Source organism: Ovis aries, chromosome 21 (genome assembly GCF_016772045.2).
Source record: "Ovis aries strain OAR_USU_Benz2616 breed Rambouillet chromosome 21, ARS-UI_Ramb_v3.0, whole genome shotgun sequence".
Classification (NCBI taxonomy): Eukaryota; Metazoa; Chordata; class Mammalia; order Artiodactyla; family Bovidae; genus Ovis; species Ovis aries.
In genome coordinates, this window is record NC_056074.1 from 19,011,518 (window position 1) to 19,032,205 (window position 20,688).

A 20,688-nucleotide genomic window follows, 5' to 3' on the forward strand; every position below is an offset into this window, starting at 1 on the left:
AACTTCAGAAGGCAAAGAACACTGAAAAGAGCAGAGCCCTATGGAGAGAGGGCAGCAGACATGTGGGGCTGAAGATCCTGTTCTTGGTGTTGTTAAGTCACTAAGTCATGTCCAACTCTTTTGCGACACCATGGACTGTAGCCCACAAGGCTCTTCTGTCCGTGGAATTTTCCACAGACGGAGAATAGTGGAGTATGTTGCCATTTAGTAAGAATAGTGGAGTATGTTGCCATTTCCTTCTCCAGGGACCTTCTCAACCCAGGAATCAAAGCTGAGTCTCCTGCATTGCAGGCAGATTATTGCTGAGCCACAGGAGAAGGCCTGAAGACCCTATATCTAGGACCAATATATGACAGATGAGAATGTCTTCCATTAATCTAAAATATACTTTGTATGTATTGTGGGAACAAATAAGTAAATAGCAAAACAAGCCTCCTCACAGTAAAGTAGGATGAGTAATCAAATGATTGTCTTCGCTTCGTTACCATACACATGGCTCATGCTCCATCACTCAGTTGTGTTCGACTCTTTGTGACCCCATGAACTGTAACCCACCAGGCTCCTCTGTCTATGGGATTTCCCAGGCAAGAGTACTGGATGGGTTGCCATTTCCTTCTCCAGGGGATTTTCCAACTCAGGGATCAAACCCACATCTCCTGCATTGACAGGCAGATTCTTTACCACGAGTCACTTGGGAAGCCCAAATATAGTTTATTTTATATTAAATTTATTAATGGATAAGAAAGCTGTGGTACATATACACAATGGAGCATTACTCAGCCATTGAAAAGAATACATTTGAATCAGTTCTAATGAGGTGGATGCAACTGGAGCCGATTATACAGAGTGAAGTAAGCCAGAAAGAAAAACACCAATACAGTATGCTAACACATATATATGGAATTTAGAAAGATGGTAACGATAACCCTGTATGTGAGACAGCAAAAGAGACACAGATGTATAGAACTGACTTTTGGACTCTGGGGGAGAGAGAGAGGGTGGGATTATTTGGGAGAATACTATTGAAACATGTATAATATCATATATGAAACGAGTCGCCAGTCCCGGTTCGATGCATGATACTGGATGCTTGGGGCTTGTGCACTGGGATGACCCAGAGGCATGGTACAGGGAGGGAGGAGGGGGGAAGGTTCAGGATGGGGAACACGTGTTTACCTGGGGCAGATTCATGTTGATGTATGGCAAAACCAATACAATATTGTAAAGTAATTAACTTCCAATTAAAATAAATAAATTTACATTAAAAATAAATAAATTTATTAAAGGGATGATCCATTTTACAAAGGTTCATTTTAAAATTATAATTCAAGTGGAAAAAAGCAAGTGCAGCATAAACAAGAGTTGAAAATTTTTTTCTAAATTAATTTCCTATTTTATGAGAAAAGGCAAATCAAAACATGTATAGAATGCCATGAACTGAAAAAGAATATTCAGTGAATAAGGAGTGGCATTGCACTTTGCATCAAAGCCAATTTATTTGTTTCACCAATGGCATGGTATTGTGGACAAGGGGATCTAAATAAAGCACCCTGTATTTGTTACAGTAGAGGAACAAGGGATTGCTAAACACTGGATACTTGTTTCAAATCTCATGGAGGCACATAACTGTGAAATCAGGGGAGGTCATATCCTGAGTGTTTGTTTTGACCAACTACACTCAACTGGTTTCCTTGCTTAGACTTTTCTGACGAAGCACATGCTTGGAATGGATCTTTTATCTGAAGCTGTAGTGAGCTTTTTGAAAATAACCTGAAAGTATTCCCTGACATATTTAGCAAGGTAATTACTAGAAAAGTGACCTTTGGTTGTGCATTCATCACATACATATGGAATATTGATTTTTAAATATATCAGAAAAATAGTTCATGATTTCAAAAAATAAATTCTTGAGAAGCGACATGGGCATTAAGCTGATTTTATAGAACATGGATGGTGAGTAAATGCCTGGCAGTCTTCCACCCAGCACAGAAATCTCTAATACAGACAAACATGTTTTTCTCCCTGAAGCCCAACCACAGCCTGTCTCGCTTGCCAGACATCTAGCCAAGTTGGCATGAGGGAGGAAGACAATTTCCATTCTCTAATAGAAATTGTTTTCTGTGGCATAATTGGAAAGAATGTCACAAACAGTGGTCTTGATTTTTTTTGGTTGTTTAATAGAGTCTCTGATATATTCTGAAATCCAGAGAACAAAGCTAGTCCAATAAATCCTCTGATCTGACTTTTGGGACTATATTTTGGGCTGTCATAACAGGGACTGTCGGTCTATCAAAGCTGATATTTATCATTTTTATTTCAAGATAACCAATAGAAAAATTGTATCCCTGTGTGTGTATATATTGTTGTTGTTGCTAAGTTGTGTCCTATTCTTTTGCAACCCCATGGACTTAGCCTATTAAGCCCCTTTGTCCATGGGATTTCACGGGCAAAAATACTGAAGTGGGTTGCCATTTCCTACCCCAAATGATCTTCCCACTCCAGGAATCAAACCTAGGTCTCCTGCGTTGGCAGGTGGATTCTTTACCACTGAGCCACTGAGAAACCCATATGTATATATACAAACATACATAAGTTGATTGCACAGATCTATTATATGTGCTCATATATGTATGCACGTATGTGTATTTGTGTATTAGCATATCAAAGCTCTTCTCTGCTTGGTATTACATTTTGTCCTTACTTCTTTGAAGACTTTGTTCACATGCCACATCCTCACAGAGGAATTACCTAATCCCTTTATATGAAATATCACTCTCTATCCATATGACCCACTTTATTTTTCTTCATAATGATTCTCTTTATTAGGCATTCATTCATTTATTTCATTGCTTATATTTTCCTCTAAAATGTACCCTCCATTAGAGGAAGTATTTTTTTCGTATTTTTTAATCACTGCATCCCCAGAAGTTGTATCTGTCATAGATCTGATGTTCAATGAACCTTGTTATATAAAAAAATATTATGGGCAGTATGGCACATCCCCTATTTTGTTGATGGTAACGCACATTTAAAACTATTTGCTTAAGGTGCATGGCGAGGAAGTAAAATAACCTCTTAACCTTTGCTGCTTCTACATTGGCACCTCCAAAGCTTAAAGTTAGTTTGTATTTGCTGGTTGCTTTTACTCCTGAAATAGTGTTGGAAAGCAAATTTGGGGAGGGGGAAGGTTCAATAGTGTTAGTTTGAAAAGAAAACTAGTATTCGCATGGTCAGCCAGAATATAAATAATATAGATATTTCCCTATATGTGTGATCTCAATCCATTTACCTAATTCAGAAAGTTGGGATTAACATATGCACACTACTATATATAAAACAGACAATCAACAAGGACCTATTGTATGGCACATGGAACTCTACTCAACATTCTATAATAACTTATTTGGAAAAAGAATCTGAAAAAGAATGGATATACGTGTAACTGAATAACTTTGCTACACACCTGAAATTAACACATTTAAAATCAATGATATAATATAAAATAAAAATTAAAAACAAAATTCATGAACTCAAGATTGTAATAAAGCCGAAATTTTGGAAGCTTTAATTTATGCCACTCTGCTTAGCACAAGCTATATGCTTCTTCCAAATCATTTGAATTTATGGTTTAATTGCTAGCACCTGCCATCATTGCAATCCACTTAAATTGCAACTGTAATTAATTAGCCTTTAGAAAGATAAGTAAAATGAGATACTTATTTTAATTTTCTAGAAACTTCTTCTGTCTGTTCAAGTTTTTCACGATTTTTTTTTCTCCTTTATGGCAACTATGGATCTTATTTAAATGAAAGTTCTCAGATGTTAATATCAGGTCAGCTGTCTTCTGTGCAATCATAGATTGGGAGGAAAATGCCAGAAGATATATTTAGGATCTATGCAGAATGTCAATTATATTTATTTTTATAATTATGTAGAATTTGTGAGAATGCTATCTTTCTTTTTAGTTGACCAAAATGTATTTTAAAAGTATATGGACATCATCCTCAAATGAATTTAAATTTTCTTGTATCATCATAACTTTTGAGAGTTCTGTTATAAGCAGATAGTTAATGAAATTTTTCTTAGATTATATTTCACAGCAGTGAACTTGAGATAAATTTAAGCAGCACAGAGAGATTATTGACATACTTTGATAAAAAATAAATATGGATTTGAATTTAAAATGATCAGCAGTGAAAAAAAGCAAAGAATGGAGTCCAGTTATAGGGTCTCATGTGGTGTCTTTATAGAAAGAAGGCTTTTTTTTTTTTTTTTGTCTTGAAAAACAAAGATTCCTGAAATTAATTTTATCTTTTTATGTCTCTGATATGTAATAATATATGTCTTCTGCTGACTCAGATTTTTATATAACCTTCTGCTTAGCCCACATACTTTGAATGAAAAAGAAATAAATGTTTAAGAAGTGAAAGTCGCTCAGTCCTTTCTGACCCTTTGCAGCCCCATAGACTGTATCAGTTCACTTCAGTTGCTCAGTTGTGTCTGACTCTTTGGCTCCCTGGACTGCAGCACGCCAGGCCTCCCTGTCCATCACCAACTCCCGGAGTTCACTCAAACTCATGTCCATTGAGTCAGTGATGCCATCCAACCATCTCATCCTCTGTCGCCCCCTTCTCCTCCTGCCCTCAGTCCTTCCCAGCATCAGGATCTTTTCCAGTGAGTCAGCGCTTCTCATCAAGTGACCAAATTATTGGGGTTTCAACTTCAGCATCAGTCCTTCCAGTGAATATTCAGAACTGATATCCTTTAGGATGGACTGGTTGGATCTCCTTGCAGTCCAAGGGACTCTCAAGAGTCTTCTTCAACACCACAGTTCAAAAGCATCAATTCTTTGGCACTCAGCTTTCTTTATAGTCCAACTCTCACATCCATACATATGGAAAAACCATAGCTTTGACTAGACGGAACTTTGTTGTCAAAGTTCTGTCTGCTTTTTAATATGCTGTCTAGGTTGGTCATAACTTTTCTTCTATGGACTGTATAGTCCATGGAATTCTCCAGCCAGAATATTGGAGTGGGTAGTCTCTTCCTTTCTAGGGAATCCTCCAAACCCAGGGATCGAATCCAGGTCTCCCACATTGCAGGTGACTCCCCACCAGCTGAGCTACAAAGGAAGCCCAAGAACACTGGGGTGGGTAGCCTATCCCTTCTCCAGAGGATCTTCCCAATCCAGGAAGTTTGTTTAAGAAGCCAAACACAAAGCAAGTATCAAGACCATATCAGAGTAAGAAATTAGAAGAAATATACACCCTTCTAAACTCCCAGATAAAAGAAACATTGTCAGTCTCCATTATATAAGAAAACAATTTTATTAAAAATCTAAAAAGTAGTTGAGCCAAATCTTTCTGTGGTGAAGAGATTGGCAAATTACTTCCCATGAACATTTATAAAGTCTCCTTAAGTTAGTTTTCTCCCTGTTCTGTCTCAGTCATTCTAAAATATTGGATTTTTTCATTTCTGGTTTCTTTGATGAGTGGTTTGCCTTAACCTAGCAGACAACAAGGCACCAGTGAAGACCTTTGAGACACAGGGATTAATTTATAATAGATTTTGCATTCAGGTTGCTGAAATTTTCAGGATGAAACCAAATATATATCTTTCTATATATTTGAATTACAGAAAATCACATGAATTAATGTCAGAAATTTAAGAGAGCAATTTATTTATTTATTTATTTATTTATTCACTTTCTAGTGGAGTAAAAAGACATATCACTACCTTTTTCACAAAAAAAGCACCTTCTCTATGATATGAAAAGATATGATTTTTAGAAACTCACTATCCCTTTCGTATGAAAAATAGATTATCTTGGACGATTCTCCAAAGCCAAAGAATTTCTGGTGAAGTTGACGTGATGGTGAGGAGAAACAGGCCAGTTCTTCCTATAGATGGTGGGAGAGATGGCAGCTATTTTCCACCTTTCTATGATGATGCTCTACAAAGAGAGAGACAGAGAAAGGAAAAAGGGAGGGAGAAGGCAAACAATTTTAAAATGCATTCCTAATTTGAGAGAATTAATATTTGAGGAAATCTGTGACCTTCAGAGATACATATTAATTTCTCTTCTTTCTCAATTAGTACAAACTGATGTAGACTTGAATGCCATTTTATAATATCTGGATTTTAAAAGATAACAAAACTTTTCTTCAAGAAGCACAATAATTGATATAAACATGACCTGCTATTGGTCTAATTTTTAACTTCAGTACTTCTTTCCAGATCAGAGTTTTAAATTAGTTCCAAATTTCCTTCAGTGAACCTGATTCACTCGTTTTTATTTTTATTTTTTTAAGTATAATAAGGATCAAATTACATTCAAAACCATCTCTGTTCTTGTGTCTGGAAAACTACTACTGACAATTGGGGTGATATGCATGCTCAGCCGTGTCCGACTCTGTGGCTCTATGGACTGAAACCCACCAGTCTCCTCTGGCCATGGGATTTTACCAGCAATAACAGTGGAGCAGGTTGTCACTTACTCCTTCAGGGGATCTTCTCAACCCAGGGAGGGAACCTGTGTTTCCTGCATTGCAAGTGGATTCTTTACTGCTGAGCCACTGGGGAAGTCCCAACAATTGGGAGCTATCAGGAAATTGACTTTTGGTGATTGTTCTCCCTATTATTAACGTCCAGATAGATGCTGCTCTCTTTGAACTGTGGTTGATCTGCTCAAGACAGAAAATACCACCTTCAGTCCAGTCCCAGCGTCCACCTGTTTGACTTCAGTTTTATCTCCTAGGAAGAATACCAGTCTCTCACTTTGGGGACTGAAAATACACTGTATCTCTTTTCCCCTTGGTATTGTACATCTCCACTCTAATTTCAGATTCTTTCAAAAATGTTATTAAACATGCAGTGTGTGTGAAAGAGACATGTGTACCCCAATGTTCATAGCAGCACTGTTTATAATAGCCCAGACATGGAAGCAACCTAGATGTCCATCAGCGGACAAATGGATAAGAAAGCTGTGGTACATATACACAATGGAATGTTACACAGCCATTAAAAAGAATGAATTTGAACCAGTTCTAACGATGTGGATGAAACTGGAGCCTATTATACAGAGTGAAGAGAGTCAGAAAGAAAAACACCAATATGGTATACTAACACATATTTATGGAATTTAGAAAGATAGTAATGATGACCCTATATGCAAGACAGAAAAAGAGACACAGATGTAAAGAGCAGTCTTTTGGACTCTGTGGGAGAAGGAGAGGGTGGGATGATTTGAGAGGGTAGCATTGAAACGTGTATTATCATATGTGAAGCGGATCACTGGTTCAGGTTCGATGCATGAGACAGGGTGCTCAGGGTTGGTGCACTGGGATGACCCTGAGGGATGGGGTGGGGAGAGAGGTGGTAAGGGGGGTCTGGATGGGGAACAGATGTATCCCCGTGGCTGATTCATGTCGATCTTTGGCAAAAACCACTACAATACTGTAAAGTAATTAGCCTCCAATTAAAATAAGTAAATTAATTTTTAAAAATACAGTGCGTGTTAGTCACTCAATCATGGTTGATTCTTTGCAACCTCATGGACTGTATAGCCTGCCAGGCTCTTCGTCTATGGAATTTTCTAGGCAAGCATACTGGAGTGGGTTGTCATTTCCTTCTTCAGGGGATCTTCCTGACTCAAGGGTCAAACCAGCATTGCAGGCAGCTTCTTTACCATCTGAGCCACCAGGGAAGCCCCAGAATACTGTAAATTCCCCACATATGAATGAGTTGTGTTTGAGAGTGTGTTCATAAATCCAATTTGTTCATAAGTCCAACAAAGTCACCCTAGGTATCCAACTAACACAGGCAGCTATATAGTACTCTGCTGTAATAGGTTTATAATACTTATCACGCAAATAATGCATAAAACAAAAAATAAAATACTTTAATCTTATAGTACGGTCCCTTGAAAGGTACAGTAGAGTCAGCTACATCACTTCTGCTTCTATGCTTGCTTCCAGAAATCTTGGGCTTTAAATAATGTTCTATTCTGCTCTATAGTACTGTACAGCAAAGTACACAAAAGCGTAACTGCTTCTGGAGGATGCACCCATGTGACAATGTACGCCAGACACGTCAACTCAACTTATATGATTGGACATGTGAACCTAAGTTCACATCCTTGAAAGTCTGCAACTTGAAGGTTCATATGTAAGGCACTGACTGTATTTTTGCTGATAGTTATCTAAAATTTATTGTGATCATAATGAAACGTTCTCAGATAAATATTTTATCTACACTTATAGGAAGAAATAAAAGTAAATAGAAAGTTAATAGACACATATAATCCTTTCGTTTGGGGAGAAAAAGTTTGAACATGTATTTCTTAATTCCACTCACTGATCTTTTCAGAATGGTGTGTCCCACTATTTCTAAACACACAAAATATTTTAAAGCATTTACTCCAGAAATAGTGTTACTAGTGACTACAAAAAGCATACATATCCATATGGCTTGTATTTTAAGTCATACCATCACAAACATATCTTAACTATTTGATTAAATAGAAAAGCAGCCCTTTCTAGGGTAATGTAGTAATACATGAAGTTGCTAATAGAAATTATATGAATCCAGGGTTGATTGAACATTCTTTGGCATTGCCTTTCTTTGGGATTGGAATGAAAAATGACCTTTTCCAGTCCTGTGGCTACTGCTGAGTTTTCCAAATTTGCTGGCATATTAAGGGCAGCACTTTCACAGCATCATCTATTAAGATATGAAATAGCTCACCTGGAATTCCATCACCTCCACTAACTTTGTTCATAGTGATGCCTCCTAAGGCCCCCTTGACTTTGCATTCCAGGATGTCCGGGTCTAGGTGAGTGATCACACCATTGTAGTTATCTGGGTCATGAAGATCTTTTTTGTATAGTTCTTCTGTTTATTCTTGACACCTCTTCTTAATATCTTCTGCTTCTGTTAGGTCCATACCATTTCTGTCCTTTATTGAGCCTGCCTTTGTATGTAATATTCCCTTGGTATCCCTAATTGTCTTGAAGAGATCTCTAGTCTTTCCCATTCTATTGTTTTCCTCTATTTTTTGCATTGATTACTGAGGAAGGCTTTCTTATCTCTCCTTGCTATTCTTTGGACCTCTGCATTCAGATGGATATATCTTTCTTTTTCCCCTTTTCCTTTCATGTTTCCTTTTCTCCTTTGCCTTTCGTGTTCAACAGTACATGAACCGTGAAATTCCAGATTTTCAAGCTAGATTTAGAAAAGGCAGAGGAAGCAGAGATCAAAATTGCCAACATCCGTTGAATCATCCGAAAAGCAAGAGGGTTCACAAAAGCCTTTGACTGTGTGGATCACTACAAACCGTGGAAAACTGTGAAAGAGATGGGAATACCAGACCACCTGACCTGCCTCCTGAGAAATCTGTATGCAGGTAAGAAGCAACAATTAGAACTAGACATGGAACAACAGACTGGTTCCAAATCAGGAAAGGAGTATGTCAAAGCTGAGTATTGTCACCCTGCTTATTTAACCTATATGGAGAGTAAATCAAAAGAAATGCTAGGCTGGATGAAGCACAAGCTGGAATCAAGATTGCCGGAAGAAACATCAATAACCTCAGATATGTAGATGACACCACCCTTATGGCAGAAAGTGAAGAAGAACTAAAGAGTCGCTTGATGAAAGTGAAAGAGGAGAGTGATAAATTTGGCTTAAAACTCAGCATTCAGAAAACTAAGATCATGGCATCTGGTCCCATCACTTCATGGCAAATTGATGGGGAAACAATGGAAACAGTGAGAGAGTTTATTTTTTTGGGCTGCAAAATCACTGCAGATGATAACTGCAGCAATGAAATTAAGAGATGCTTGCTCCTTGGGAGAAAAGTTATGCCCAACCTAGACAGCATATTATAAAGCAGAGACATTACTTTGCCAACAAAGGTGAGTCTAGTCAAAGCTATGGTTTTTCCAGTAGTCATCTATGGATGTAAGAGTTGAACTATAGAGAAAGCTGAGAGCCAAAGAATTGATGCTTTGTAACTGTGGTGATGGAAAGGACTCTTTAGAGTCCCTTGGACAGCAAAGAGATCCAACCAATCCATCCTAAAGGAAATCAGTCCTGAATATTCATTGGAAGGACTGATGCTGAAGCTGAAACTCCAATACTTAGACCACTTGGTGTGAAGAACTGACTCATTTGAAAAGACCCTGATGCTGGGAATAATTGAAGGCAGGAAGAGAAGGGGACAACAGAGGATGAAATGGTTGGATGGTATCCCTGACTCAATGGATATGAATTTAAGTAAGCTCCAGGAGTTGATGATGGACAGGGAAGCCTGGCATGCTGCAGTCCTTGGGGTCACAAAGAGTCAGACAGGACTGAGTGACTGAACTGAGGGTTGATTGATAGACTGCATAATATCTCCTGTCATGTAGGAGTTCCCAGGCACAGACATAACAAGAAAAGTGATTCTCTATGAAGTTGAACACTTGTTGGGCTGTGCCCTGAGATTCTGAAATCCTTCCAATTGCCCAGCATTAAGACCTAATGAAATGAAAAAGTTGCTCAGCCATGTTCAACTCTTTGCAACCCCATGGACGATATAGTCCATGGAATTCTCTAGGCCAAAATACCCTTTCCCTTCTCCAGGGAATCTTCCCAACCCAAGGATCAAATTCAGGTCTTCCTCATTGCCGGTGGATTCTTTACCAGCTGAACCACAGGGAAGCCTGAGAATACTGGAGTGGGTAGTCTATCCTTTCTCCAATGGATCTTCCCAAGCCAGGAATCAAACCAGGGTCTCCTGCATTGCAGTTGGATTCTTTATCAACTGAGCTATCAGGGAAGCCCCATTAAGACCAGATGTTATTTCATATATGTTATAAATTTTCCAAAAAATATGTTATCTGTGTTTCACGCCTTTTATCTACTGTATTACTCACTTACCTCCAGTGCTAAGCACAGTGGAACATGTTCACTCTACAACATGACCATCAACTCCTCACCTGTGTGCCAGTTTGCCAGATGAGTTTCAGGCCCAAATAATAACTTGTGTGATGAAGCCTTCAACAGAAAAACATGTCCATGTTACCTCAAACTTTATGGACTTTTAAACTGTGGGCTGAGATAAAGCCACTTCAGTTGGAGAAAATACACAGAAGCTGAAAAAATAGAGACTTCAAGTAAGAAGGAGTGAAGAGGGCTGAAAGCCACTAAAGAGGGAAATTATGGGACTCAGAGTAAAGGCAAGAAAGACAGCACAGAGGCCTGGTGGGAGGAGGTCTAGAGAAGGTTGGTAACCATCACCTGTCATTAGAGGAGATTATCAGATTATTCTCAGATTATTGAGAATAACTGCAAGAAGGATGAAGAGAGAGAAAAAAGCATATATTCCCCAATAGAAAGTGAAGGATGTGCATTAAACAAAGATCACACTAGCATCAGTGATCAAGGAAACAGGTTAAGCCCAGGAAGACCAAGATTGAAGCCAAGATGCCACTCAGCTTACATGTATAGTGTCTGCTGAACTCATGCTCACAGGATCTCCATTCCTGGAAGTAGAAGGCCATTGTTCTCTGTAGTACCATTGGAGAAACTGAGGCCCAAGATATTTTCTTTCACTGTATTATGTGGCATTCAAATTATATTTGAAAGGGAGGAGAATAGCCACTCTAAAATGTGTCAGTGTGGTATGTAGATTACTTTGAGATGAAGGCAATCAAGACCCAGTGAATTCAAGAAAAACCCTTTTACCTCCTCTTTAACTATTTAAAATAATAATGGCACCCCACTCCAGTACTCTTGCCTGGAAAATCCCATGGATGAAGGAGTATGGTGGGCTGCAGTCCATGGGGTCGCAAAGAGTCGGACACGACTGAGCGACTTCACTTTCACTTTTCACTTTCATGCTTTGGAAAAGGACATGGCAACCCACTCCAGTGTTCTTGCCTGGAGAATCCCAGGGATGGGGGAGCCTGGTGGGCTGCCATCTCTGGGGTCGCACAGAGTTGGACACGACTGAAACGATTTAGCAGCAGCAGCATCAGGTAGGGACCGTGGCCCAGTAAGAGAATTATTACCAGAGATTACTTTTTATTCAAAGGAATCATCTGCATGGCAGGGAAAACATAATCACGGAATATCTATTCACCTTATCATCCTATGAATTACTTTCCTCCCCTTAGAAGCCCAGGCTCCTATCAGATTCCTTAGCTAAGGATGGTATATAAACTTCAATTGTCTTGCTTACCAACTTGCCCTTGGGTCTCAGGTTTTTATGGTCTTCTGCATGTACAACATTTTGTTGTTCTGCTGTTTAACTGTCTTATGTGAAGTTAAATACTAGACCAGCTAAAAAGCCTAAAAGGGAAGAGGGACATTTTTAACCTCTTCAAATTTAGCTTGGGCTTGCCTTAATTACGATTTAATTATGGAACATAGAAATGCACACAGTTACACACATACAGGCATCATATTTAGGCACAAAGTGAGAGAGCATTCCGTTGATTAAAAATTGAACTTAGCAGCTAGATACTGTGTCTCTTCAGGCAAAATACAGTGTGGACAAGCCCAGGGTATATCTTGTGTTCATAAACTCTGACCATCTTATGTTTCTTCCTTTTTTTCCAAGCAATAGAACTCAATGAAGCTCTTTAACCTTTTGCTAGTAGCCTGAAAGACTCCAAGAAGAGCGTGTTAAGATGAACTAAGCCAATGAATGGACAAAATTCTCTCCTACATCATGCTGGTGTATTGTCTTATGTATATGCATTTTATTGAAAGCTTTTATAAATCTTTTTAGGAATTAAGCAGGATATGAATTATGAGTTAAAATACAGATGGGCCTGAGAGTCATAGTCTCCACACGATAGCTTTAACTCACTGACTGTGTGACATTTCGTTACTATTTCACATGTCTGTGTTCCTAATGCCCGCATGCTCAGTCACTTCAGCCGTACAGTTCGCTTTGCGAACTAAAGCCCACCCAGCTCCTCTGCCCATTGGATTCTCCAGGCAAGAATACTGGAGTGGGTCGCCATTCCCTTCTCCAGGGGATCTTCCCTACCCAAGGATCGATCCCACGTCTCCTGCATTGAGGGCAGATTCTTTACCCCTGAACCACCAGGGAAGCCTTTGTTCCTAATATGAAGAATTAAATAGAATCTAGAACACAAAACACTTAACATCAAACGTCAATATATTGTAAGGGATATAAGAAGAAACATGACAACCTTTTAAAAACTCATTGCAACCTGAACGTAATCTGCTGCGCATTGTCCACAGTAGGCCTCCCAGCTCTATGAATGTTCCATTCTCATTTCCAAGTAGAAGCGACTTAGCACAGACGTTCTCCTACTACATAGAGTTTATGAAATAAAACCTGGTATATTTGTTTGCCTTTGCTCCTTTTTGAATATGTTTTTGGTCAGTGGACTGATGGGTCATAACTGTTTACCTGGTTACATGACTGTCTGTTTTCATGCCAGTCTTAGAGGCCTTTAGGGGAATTGATTTCCATTTGTAATGCAGATATTTTTAAAAAGCCATTATCATCACCCTTGACAACGCTGTCACAACAGTAAAGTATCTTGTATTTAGTCATCAGGAAATAATAGATACAAACCTAGAGAACCATAAATGAATTTCACTGGTACCAAGAGTTGGTAATAGGCCATATCTAAAACATTAATTTTTTCTTTCACAAAATACTCAATCCAGTCTTATGTTCAAAAATATCTGAAAGTTAGTCCCTCCTTGTTGGCTTTTCAAATTAAAATTATGTGTCTTATTTCACCCTGTTTCTAATTCAACACACATTTACTAAATCTAATATACATTATGCTTAGCATTAGAAATGCAGGAATGAACAGGGCAGACCCTTTAATTTAAATGGATAGTTGGAAACTGATAGTTGAAGAGGCAGAAAGGAATATAAACAGAAATTTACCAGAAATAATTAAGATCAGGATGCAATACAAGGTGGGACTATAATCAGAATAAAGGTGGCAATTAATTCTGCTTGGGAGAGAGAGAAGAAAGTATTTTGAAAAAAGACTCATTTTATAGAATGAGGGAGGTTTACTTCATGGATATGAGAAGTGCTTTAGAAGGGAATGGCACGGGAAGCTCTGCTGTCAGATAAAAACCATAGCAAAGATGCAGAGGAGGGGAGTTGATAGAAAATTTAGGGAATGATGCTAATTTGGTACCATTTGCTCAACAGGGACATGCCAAGTCAAAAGTTACTGAGGCTGTCTGGGGTCATCGATAAAAAGACTCACCTACCAACCGGAGGATCTGGACAATAATGACTCATGCTAGGTTTTTAAGCAGATTTAGGAAATGGCAACCCACTCCAGTATTCTTGCCTGGAGAATCCTAGGGACAGGGGAGCCTGGTGAGCTGCCATCTATGGGATCACACAGAGTCGGACACGACTGAAGTAACTTAGCAGCAGCAGCAGCAGCAGACATATGTTGATTTTGCTTATCCTGCATTTGTCCCCACTCTCCCATTATTCCTTTTTACCCTTCTAATTATTGCACTGAAGTCATCCTTTGGAGATCCAAATTTTCCCCAGAAGATAACTGGACTTTTGCTCCAAGCATGGGCATGTAAACTATGCCTATTATTGAGAATTTTCTACCTTCATGGCAACAATGATTGACTGAGGAATGGGTAAAAATAATTCATTTCTCAATGAGAACTTGATAGGCACATCATTGAACAGAGCAAAAAAGGAGAGAGACTGAATAATGATTCGTCCATACCTAAATCCAGAAATAAACCTGAAATTTTTAGTTTGAGTTGAATTTCTTTCATGTGTAGCTAAAAATATCTTTATAAAAACATGTTGTAGCAAATATTTTTACATGTATATTCTATAGAAATTGCTGTTATTCTGATACCTAAATGTTAGATTTCCACAAAAGGTGTTGGAGAAAGGGACATCAGATAATCGTTCCTAGGGAAGATGGGATGGGAGCCTTTTTTAAGGTAGTGTCCCTGGTATTGGAGGATGAAAACCTTGCCTGCTGTATTGCTCTTTCTTGGGTTACTAGCTCCCAGCTCAAGTCCTGGCATATAGACGGTACTCAGAATTCACTTGATGAATGCCCTGGGTATGAATTCAAGATGAAGAAATTTATAAATTGCATGGGTAATGGTGAAGAAAAATAGAGAATTCAATATGTCATTTTTAGTGAGGACCACTGGATGACATTATTTAAGAGAAAAGGAGAGGAAGCTAAAAGGAGTAGGTTGACATGCTGGCAAATGAAGCAAAACATTTTTAAGTATTTTGGAGTCAATGTTAGTCTTTGGATATTTGTTTATGATATTATTTTTCTTTTCCTTATGCTTAGAGATAGAAAAAGAAATTACCTACCTTTTATTAAATCTTACCTATTAAAATCTTACCTACTCTTTCAGATATATTTCAAAGACTAGTTCATTCTTGGAATTGTACTCAATGCAGCAGTCTGAAATGACATAATTTAAAATTCCTACAATATTTATATGTGTTTACCACTTTCCTCACATGTTGGTTTGTTGCATATGTAAGACTATTATCTTGCTACTTGATTATAGTTGCTTAAGTTCAAGCTTGTGTTTTACTCTTCTTGATATCCCAGGAGTTCCTAGAAAAATGTATGGCAATTGAAGAAATTAAACAAATATGTATTTAAAAAGGGACATTTAGAGAGTTTTGAAGTTATGAGGATTTTATTAAGAATCCTTTTCAGAAAGTAGCTAATTAAATCCATACTTCATTTTTCTCATTATATTGAGGTTTTGTTTAAAATGGATCTAAATTTACTACACTTATTATTGAAAAATGTACTCCCCTAGCATCAGCATCTCTTTCATCCTGTCCTATATTTTTCTCAAGCAACATCTAATATAAAATGTAATTTACTTTTTAAACTTCACATTATTTTTGTTGTCTATCTCATCTAATTAGATTATAAAATCTGTGAAATTGATATCTTTATTTTATTCATTGAAGTGAATGTCTTTATTTTATTCATTGAAGTTCCCAGTGACTGGCACAGAGACTAGTGTATGGTAAATATTCAATAATATTTGTGGGATAAGTGAATCAAGTGGTATCATTTATTTACTTATTGAAGGTCTGCACTTACTAAGGATCCCACTGTGTGTGCCTCCAGTGAATACCATCCATGTGAAGAGTTCTAATCCATGTGAGAGTTCCACCGTCAGTGCTTTGAGGAGATCCTCTCCACTGCCACAAAAGTGCAGACTCTGTAAAACTTGGAATTTGTGCCTGCTTTGTTCCCTGCTGTATCCTCAGAACACAGAACTACTTCTGAAACAAAATTGACGTTAGTCAAATTATTATTTAGTAAGAAATGAATGAATGAGTCAAAATACCAATTTAAAATAATAAAAGGATGCGCCTTTCCCGAGGCTTACGGTTTATCCATGTGAGACAAACCACCATTAGGAGAGAGAGACTGACACTAGAAAAATCACCCATCTACTTTTTCAGTCAAATAATAGTCAAAATCTATACAGTAGAAATAAAATATTTTGATTCAGTTGAAAGAGTAATAACAAAGAACATCTAGCTATAAGTTTAATGTTCTTTTTTTCTTTATTCACTGGAAGTATATTTAGTCAACTCTAGCAACCATTGGTTAAGGAGGAAAAAAAAGGGAATATAAAATTGATAAAATGCTCTTTTCTGAGCACAGATGGGGATGAAAATAAAGAAATACAATGAGCAAAGCCACAAGAAACAGAATGAAATAGCCATGCATTGTCTGCTCACTCTTTGATGCACTCTAGTGATTGCCAAAGGTTTTTGGATAAGACTGACAGCTGCTTTGATTTCTTTTTTCAACTGTAATGAATGAACACAGAAAAATATTACGTATGCTGAGGAAAACCTTCTAGAAAGGGAAAAGAATGTACTAACTATAGCATAAATGCACACGTGGTTCACACACACACACACTGCAACAACCTATTTACATTTAATGCCTGGATTTTGAATAACAAGGGGCCTTTAATTTTCTGATCAAGCTTATTCATGAGAAGGTTGCACATTCATAAGCAGATTGCATTCAGTGAAGAAACATAACAAGGGCTGCAAATTTCTGTTTCTGAAACTTAATGACATGTTGGGGGAAAACTGTGGCTTCCAACTCTTTATTCTACACCACTGATGGGCCCTGGGTATTATTCCATATCATATTCTGCTAAACACTGCATTTGTCTTCCAGTTGTAAAACTGTTCATAGCTTGGACATGAGCCAAGCATCCAGCCTCTCTTCAAGGTGTTCAAGTTCATGATCTTTCTGTAGGAAATGACACTCTAAATGTGAAGCATTCCTTTCCAGGAAAACATATAACATTCCTGCAGTAGACAAGATGGCTCCTCAAAAAGGCCAATGCCCTAATCCCTAGAATCTGTGACCATGTAATATTATATTATTACATTACAATATTTGTAATAATTTTATATTATTACATTTGTAATAATATTTGTAATAATGTTATATTATTACAAAAGCAACTTTGCGTATGTAATTAAACTTATGGGTTTAAAAGGAAAAAAAAAATATCCTGGATTAGTCTCGGAAACTAATGTAATCCATGAAACTGCAGAACATTCAGCAGAATTTTCTTTAACTAAGGTTGAAGCACCTCTTCTTTCTGTTGCACCCCATAGAAAGAATATAGCAGAGAGATTAGAAGTGTGAGCAGCAATTAATAGACATATCCTCACTAATTTAGACATGGTAGGGGCAATGTGACAAGGAATGAAAGTAACTTACATAGTTGAGAGAAAGATCTTGCAGAAAGCCAGCAAGAAAATGAGAACCCCAGCCCTACAGTTCAAGGAAAGTGATGTTTAGTAATAACCAAAAGAGCATAAAGCAGGTTTTCTCTTGGAGTCTACAGTTAAGAACCCAAGTGAAATGATATCTATATTTTATCCTTGTGAATATCAGAGTGAGGTAACTAACTGAGCTTCCCCTGGAATTCTGAGCTGCAGGACTACGGTATGTTGCTTCAACTTCTTAATGTTTTGCAATTCATTATGTCAGTAATAGTAAACAAGAATAAATAAAAAGAATAAATAGAAAGTAAAGTATTACATATAACAGAAGAGTTAAGTCCTATTACATCATTTTAAACACTGCAACATGGCACAACAGTGGCTGTTAATAAGATCTAATCAGGATTTTCTGTAGGAGAAAGGAAATGTAGAATGAAAAAAAAAAAAAGAAAGAAAGCATGAATCCAAAGCTCCTGTACACATTTAGCACTGTGAATCATTGTTGACTGCAAATATGTAGGTAGCTAAATGGATAATAAAGTTAATTTTATACTACATGCCTGAAGTATGTCTTTTGTCTTTTGGAAGAGCTTGATTTACAACAATGGGTTGCATCTGTATGTATTGAAACAATTTCATACAATTATTAGCAAACTTCAATGTTAATTTCAGACTTTTTCATTTAAAGTATGCATGGTATAACTAACACCCATAACAGATGTCTTTTTCATTATAGGGGACTGGAATGCAAAAGTAGGAAGTCAAGAAAAACCTGGAGTAACAGGCAGATTTGGCCTTGAAGTACAGAATGAAGCAGTGCAAAGGCTAATAGAGTTCCGCCAAGAGAACACACTGGTCATAGCAAACACCCTCTTCCAACAACACAAAAGACTGTACACATGGACATCACCAGATGGTTGACATCAAAATCAGATTGATTATATTCTTTGCAGCCAAAGATGGAGAAGCTCTACACAGTCAGCAAAAATAAGACTGGTAGTTGACTGTGGCTTGGACCATGAACTCCTTATTGCCAAATTCAGACTGAAACTGAAGAAAGTGGAGAAAACCTCTAGACCATTCAGGTATGAACTAAATCAAATCTCTTATGACTAAACAGCAGAAGTGAGAAATAGATTTAAGGGACTAGACCTGACAGACAGAATGCCTGATGAACTATGGATGGAGGTTCATGACATTGTACAGGAGACAGGAATCAAGACCATCCCCAAGAAAAAGAAATGTAAAAAAGCAATATGGCTGTCTGAGGAGGCCTTAGAAATAGCTGTGAAAAGAAGGGAAGTGAAGAGCAAAGGAGAAAAGGAAAGATATACCCATCTGAATGCAGAGTTCCAAAGAATAGCAAGGAGAAATGAGAAAGCCTTCCTCAGAGATCAATGCAAAGAAATAGAGGAAAGCAATAGAATGGGAAGGACAAGGGATCTCTTCAAGAAATTTAGAGATACCAAAGGAACATTTCATGCAAAGATGGGCTCGATAAAGGAGAGAAATGGTAGGGACCTAACAGAAGCAGAAGATATTAAGAAGACATGGCAAGATGTGTACACAGAAGAACAGTACAAAAAAGATCTTCACGACCAAGATAATCACAATGGTGTGATCACTCACCTAGAGCCAGACATCCTGGAATGTGAAGTCAAGTGGGCCTTAGGAAGCATCACTGTGAACAAAGCTAGTGGAGGTGATGGAATTCTAGTTGAGCTATTTCAAATCCTGAAAGATGATGCTGTGAAAATGCTGGGCTCAATATGCCTGCAAATTTGGAAAACTCAGCAGTGGCCACAGGACTGGAAAAGGTCAGTTTTCATTCCAACCCCAAAGAAAGACAAAGCCAAAGAATGCTCAAACTACCGCACAATTGCACTCATCTCACATGCTAGTAAAGTAATGCCTAAAATTCTCCAAGCCAGGCTTCAGCAATATGTGAACCGTGAACTTCCAGATGTTCAAGCTAGTTTTAGAAAAGGCAGAGGAATCAGAAATCAAATTGCCAACATCTGCTGGATCATGGAAAAAGCAACAAAGTTCCAGAAAAACATCTATTTCTGCTTTGTTGACTATGCCAAAGCCTTGATTGCGTGGATCACAATAAACTGTGGAAAATTCTGAAAGAGATGGGAATACCAGACCACCTGACCTGCCTCTTGAGAAACCTGTATGCAGGTCAGGAAGCAACAGTTAGAACTGGACATGGAACAGACTGGTTCCAAATAGGAAAAGGAGTAAGTCAAGGCTGTATATTGTCACGCTGCTTATTTAACTTATATGCAGAGCACATCATGAGAAATGCTGGGCTGGATGAAGCACAAGCTGGAATCAAGATTGCCAGGAGAAATGTCAATAACCTCAGATATGTAGATGACACCACCCTCATGACAGAAAGTGAAGAGAGCCTTTGATGAAAGTGAAAGAGGGGAGTGAAAAAGTTGGCTTAAAGCTCAACATTCAGAAATCTAAGATCATGGCATCCGGTCCCATCACTTCATGGCAAATAGACGGGGAAATAGGGGAAACAGTGGCTGACTTTATTTTTGGGGGCTTGAAAATCACTGCAGACGGTGACTGCAGCCATGAAATTAAAAGATGCTTACTCGTTGGAAGGAAAGTTATGTCCAACCTAGACAGCATATTGAAAAGCAGAGGCATTACTTTGCCAACAAAGGTCTGTCTAGTCAAGGCTATGGTTTTTCCAGTGGTCATATGGATGTGAGAGTTGAACTATAAAGAAAGCTGAGTGCTGAAGAATTGATGCATTTGAACTGTGATGTTGGAGAAGACTCTTTAGAGTCCAAAGGATTGAATCTGAAAGGAGATTCAATCAGTTCATCCTAAAGATCAGTCCTGGATGTTCATTGGAAGGTCTGATGTTGAAGCTGAAACTCCAG